Below are 5,880 nucleotides of genomic sequence, written 5' to 3' on the forward strand. Positions count from 1 at the left end.
CCTAATTCACCGTTGTAGTTTGCCCGCGGCGTTTTCTTTCGCGACTAAGCCGTCGAGGAACATTTTAAACGAACGTGCAAATGAGCGCGTGCTTCGATTGTGGACCCTTCACTCACTCCGAGCGATGGGAGATTAACGCCAACGCGCTCCGCGCCGTCGTGCCAGCGGAGGGGTCGGCCAGCCGGCTTCCCCGCTGCGTCCCCCTCGACGTGGCCGTGACACCCGGCCTCCCGGCACGCGAGACTCGGATCGCCCGAGCCACTGCTGCCCACGAAAGCGAGAGAGAGAGAAAGAGCCGCCTTTCAATGTTTTTATTATTTCTTTTTGGGTTAGAGCGCGTAAATATATAAATGTGTCATTAAACCCGCCACCACCACCGAGGTTTCGCTAGTAATTTCAACTGGCTGTCACCTGATGAAGCTAGTTACTGGCGAAAGATCGTACTCGGATTGTAAATGTTGTGGCTTGGCTCTGAGTGATTTGACGCACGTGCAAGCAGTAGGAGGGGGTGGTGGGGGGTGACGGCGTAGAGGCCGGGAGGCAGGCTGGGTGCCGACGGCCGGTGCCGGGAGTTTAGCCGCCGGGCGGCACTTTTGGCGAGGAGGCACCGGGTTTCGGCGGGCGTTTGCATGCCGCCTGGCGCGTGCTCGGCGCGGGAGGCTCACGTGGCACCGAGCCAGCGGGGGGGGGGGGGGAGCGCGCCCGGGGATTTATCATCATTATTTTATGCAAAAAGCAATTTGTCTATTACGCTCGTTACTACTGTTGCTGCTGCTGCTGCCGCCGCCGGTGTGCCTGTTGATTAACACGTGCGTGTGGTTTTTCTTTCTCTCTCCCTCTCCCCTCCTCCCACCACCCTTGTTTTTTGTGTTGCAGTGTGACAGCGACAGTGACGTGGAGGATAAGGTAGGAAGTTCGCTCGTCTTTATTTTTAACCCGCGGCCCTCTCTCCCGAGATTCCAATTAATCAGCCTCTCTGTGGTGTGACAATTTAATTTTCAACATGCCAACAAAACAATAATGAGCTCGCGGCAGCAGCAGCAGCGGCGGCGGCGACGGCGGCACTTTGTAGGGAAGATGTTCACACAAAACTCGTGCCCACGCTGCATATTCCACAACATTATTATTATTAGCGTCTCCCGCACGTCACAATATTGTGTCATCGGAGAGAGTGCGATTGCCGGAAAGTTAAACCACAAATGGTGGGGGTGGGGTTTGGGGGGGTCGGGGGGGGTCCTGCCGTAATCACGGAGGCCGCGTTGAGGTTGCCGATATTCCTCGCAGCGCTTGCGGCCATGACCACGACGACGACGACATCGGCAGCACGAGGCTTGTTGTCGACAAGCCGTCGTCACGGTCTCTTGAGGTCAAGTGAGGTCAGGAGGTCACCGCGGCCCGTGCCGTTGACCCCCCCAAACCTCGCCACCACTTCCCGTAGTCACCGCAGGTTCAACGCCTCACTCCACGGGGGCCGCAGTCTTAACACTGTTCACTCGATCCGGCTTAGGCCTACACGGTTGGCACGTCCTTCCAAGGTCCCCGCTCTCGCAGTCCCATCATCTCCTTTGTCTGGCTCGAGGTCTTCACCTGCGCCATCGATCCTCGGTTACCTGACCTCCACCCTGAGCACGCAAAAATTCTCAAAACCACAAAACAGCTGAGAGCAATTCTTACAGAGCGCAGCATTGAAACGACGAATATTATAAGTTTGTGTGTGTCGTTTTTTTCATTTTTTTAAAGACAGCCGTTGAACTCGAAGGTCCTTAATGTAGAGCACGGGCTTGCGGAGGTCAGGGCCGTGGAAAACCACGGGTGAATCCGTGTCTCCCCTGCCCACCCCCCGGTCGCGCACAGCCAGCGAGTGTTGTGGCGGTGCCAGCGTTGTGCCGCGAGCTGTGTGGGCGCGTGCACCGTCGTTCATGTACGTGGACGTCGGTCGGGATAAAGCTCCGCTGTGCAAGCAGTGCACGTGTGTGAGCGCGCGTGTGGGGAGACAAAGGTGGCTGGGCGTGGTGCTGGCCACCCCACTCCCTCGCGCTCCACAGTACCGCCCTTCAAAGGTGCTGCTCGCTCACAGCACTTGCCCCAACAGTCTGTTAAGGCTACATACGGACGGGTGGTGGTTATTTGGACGCGTGGGCCCACGTTTCGGCAGCAGAAGCGCAGGTGTGCGTGCGTGCGCGCGTGTGTTGTTTTTCCCTCCCGTCCTCGTTTCCAGGGTTTCTCCCGAAATAGGATTTGCTGGTTCTGCTTCACAAAAGGCGCGTTCAAACACGACTCGTAATTGACGCGCTCACAGCCTTTAACGGCGGCTGCGGATGGCGGCGCGAGCTCGCCGCCGCCACCGCGGCCGCGGCGGTAATTACACGCGATATCTCTCTCTCGGCATCGGCCGCCGCCATCAATCCTCGCGGGAATCATTTATGCAAAGGCCGGCCCGCCCGCGCTGGTCACAAAATCGTGAGGCCCTATTGGCTAATGTCCAGCGGAAAGATTATCTGGGCCATTGACCGCCGTGCGAGAGAGAGCGGAGGGAGGAGGCTGCGTGGTGGTGGTGCCGGGGGGGGGGGCGGTGGCGGGGTGGAGGAGGAGGCTGCTGGGGGTGGGCAGGGAGGAGGGGGGGGGATGAGAGGCGGCGGCACGTTGGGGGAGGGCGGGCGGAGCGCGAGGGGGTTATTGGGCACGCCGGTCGTATCGCTATCACTGAGAGGCTCCGGCAGTAATGGGAGTCGTGGATCATTCGTAGGCACACGATAACGACCGGGCGCTCTGAAGCGCACGCCACTCAATCACGAGCGGGTGGGCGGGCGGTTCGTCCACATTCGCAATGCGCTCGGCACGCTGCCTGGGGTCCTGTTTATTGCGCGGGCTAGCGCACGCATTTACGCGTCCGTTTGTGTGCGCGTCCGTTCGTGTGCACGTTCGTGTGTGTGCGCGTTTGTGGGCGGCGATGACCCTAAATAGCTCTCCGGCTCAAAATATTCAATCCAGCGCCTCGCCGCAACCGTGTGAGAGACCGTGTTGGAATTCATCGTTTTTGCGGCGGTAATCCGAGGTGGCGGGTGGGAACTTTTTTTTTTGTCGTCGTTATGACCAAATCATTATTTTTCACCCATAACAGCAGCTGGAAACGATCGTGTCTGGCTTGTGGGCTTTGACGGCTGCCCACACTTCTTGGCCCTGCGCTCGTAAGCGACGTCTCGGGGTTCGCGGCGTCCAATTTTTTGCTCGACAGGAGATCGGCAGCAGCTATTGGAAGCGCGCCGCGCACTTCACTCGGGAGCGTCACGGAGAGGGACGTGGCGACCTCGGGGCCGACAAGGCCGCCCCCCGCCGTGACCCCGCCTGCGCGCCATTGGCCGGCGCTCCCGCTCCCACTGCCCCCCCCCGGCCCCCCATGGTTTCTCTCCGCGACGCTAGAGCCGCGCAGTTCGGCGCGGATTTTTCACGGCCCTCGATATTTTTTTGCGACGCGTAGGGGGTGGGCACCAGCTGCTCCCCCGCACGCGCACCCCGTGCGGCCTCCGCCAGCCCGCGGCGCTGGCACATCGTCCCGCCGGACAGCTGCGGGCGAGAAATTTGCCTGCTGCGCCTGTTTTGGCCAGAGCCACGCGGAGTGAGCACTCGGATTGCTGGGGGAAGCACGCGGCTGGAGGGAGAAGGGGATCGACGGAGGGGTGGAGGCGGTGGAGTGTGGGTTGGTGGGGGGGGGGTGCGCTGTTGGTGTCGGCGAGGGGGAGGGGGGACCCGCTCGCGTTACGTTCGTCGGATTAATTTTGTGTCGCGCGGGCGTCATCGCGTCGTCTCGTCTCGCCGCTCCGCGCTCGCCCACTTTACTCTCTCGCCCTTCTTCGCACGCGCCACGCGCGAGAGCCATTATCGGATAAATTGACAGGCCCCGGCTACGTGACGCACGCCCACACGCGCGCGAACGGAGCGAAGCGCGCGCATTTTCGTTGCGTCTGTCCGCCCGCCGGCCTGACGGCTTTGACCACGCAGCGGCTGTTCAGGGTAATGGGGACGATTTGAACCACCGCCACCACCACCACCACCGCGCGCGAGCGTCTTCTGGCGTGTCGGCACAAACGCGCCGAGAGAGATGACTGAGAAATACACGCGCTTTTTTTCAGAGCAGGAAGAGAGCGTGCGCAGTTGTACGGTGGAGCGGAGTAGTTTACACGAGAAGCATCATCAGCGGAGAAGGGCGCGCGCTGCTGGCCCTGCGTCTGCGTGTCAGAGACACAGCCGCGACTTCCGCTCCTGCAGAGGCCCGTGTTGTTTTTGTGCCGCACACTGCCGCCATTCTTCTCCGCCTCCACTTTCCTCCTGTAAATGACTCCTGCGGACGGATGGGCCCGGCTGCCGCAATGGTCTTGTTCTTTTTTCAATAAAATTCTCCCAACTGGGTAACGTGCGGCACGTTTCGCCGCCTTGGGTAGGGCTCTCTCCGTTTGCAGATTGGGAGAGCAGGTGGGGGGGGGGGTGCGGTGGTGGGGGGTGGGTGGGAGCAAAGGGGGGGTACGTTCCTTGCCCCACCTGCGAAGGAACCCGCCGCAGCTGGTGGATTACGGCACAAAAATCGATTTTGAACGGCCGCATGCCCCCACCACCCCGCCCCTCCTCCCCGCGATTGCTGCTATGCAGTGCACGGCGAGGTGCAACCGCCACAACCACCGCTCCCCCGCGTCACGTGCAGCCACCCATCCATTAATGGGTTAATGTTCGGCTCCAGCTGTGAAATCCATGCCCCAGTTAGGCAGGAAGTCTGCCTACCGGGCACGTAATGATGCATGGATGCATTGATTGAAATTGATTCTCACGCTCGTCAAATTGCGCGCGCGAGAGCGGATTATTTTACGGATTTGCACACATTTCATGCAAACGATATGAAAACGTTAAATTTAGCCTCGGGCAAACGGGCCTGCACGAGCGAGACGGAACAATCGCGAATTGACGCGCGGGGGAGGCGGAGCAAAGTCATCGATCGTTGAATCGAGCCGCGACGGATCTGTGACATACTATCAGATCGATCGCTCAAAACTTTATCTCTTTCAAGGGTCACAAGGCGCAGTTCGCCGAGGTCGTAGTACGGGCGGTAGGTGGGCGACCCTTTAGCGGGCCACACGCGTCGAGGGAACGAGCGGCACCCCGGAGGTCCTGGCGTGGGAACGTCGCGGCACGGGGCAAACCCGGCTGGCGGCACGGGAACAGCGCGCTCTCTTGTTTTTACCGGCGCTCCGTTGCCCCCCCCCCCCCCAGCATCGTTGATATCGCGCACGCACGCAGAGACGAGCGACGCACGTTCAAACTCCCGGTTTCGCGGCGACGTCGCGAGCACGACGTGCCGCGGCACGTCGCTCCGAACTCCCCCATGAACATTTTTTGCGCCTAACGTTTTTGAAACGTTATCAAGTCGCTTGGGTTTAGCGAGGGTGGTAATCTACCGCCCCGGGGCTGACATCCCTGCCAACAAACGGCTCTGTCTCGGCGGTTTTATTTCAGAGCGTTTCGCGCGCTTCTAAAACTTTTCTGTCATCGCCGTACGAACCGCGTCAAAGAATTTGCAGACGCGTTTGAGCTGTGATGTCGAGCCATCGCTCCAAAGTTGCTCACCGCGGCGTTCGCTGAAGCGTTCCATCTCGAAACAAGCCCGCTGCCTCCTCGGGCGCTTTGTGATTTTACGACGCCAGCAGCGTGCGAGATTGTCGTACACCTGGAGTACGATGGGGGTGTGGGGTTGGGGGGGTGAATAACCGGCAGAACGTCAACGTTGAGAGACGTCGAGGGATAGCGCTACGAGCGACGTTTAGTTCCGTGGTGGTTTCTGCCACTTAATCGGGCCCCGTTCGTTCGTCTCCGGCTTAGCAGGTGTGAAGCCGT

General features: G+C 60.2%; 1 long non-coding RNA gene across 1 annotated transcript; it reads left to right on the forward strand.

The window, feature by feature from the left end:
* Positions 1-876: 876 nt before the first annotated feature.
* On the forward strand, positions 877-4,410 carry LOC144719339 (uncharacterized). Its single transcript, XR_013585582.1, has 2 exons — positions 877-906; positions 4,131-4,410. It is a non-coding gene; the product is annotated as an uncharacterized LOC144719339 (long non-coding RNA).
* Positions 4,411-5,880: the final 1,470 nt, after the last annotated feature.

The sequence above is a fragment of the Lampetra planeri genome, chromosome 6 (assembly GCF_965212315.1).
Source record: "Lampetra planeri chromosome 6, kcLamPlan1.2.h2, whole genome shotgun sequence".
NCBI classification, from domain to species: domain Eukaryota; kingdom Metazoa; phylum Chordata; class Hyperoartia; order Petromyzontiformes; family Petromyzontidae; genus Lampetra; species Lampetra planeri.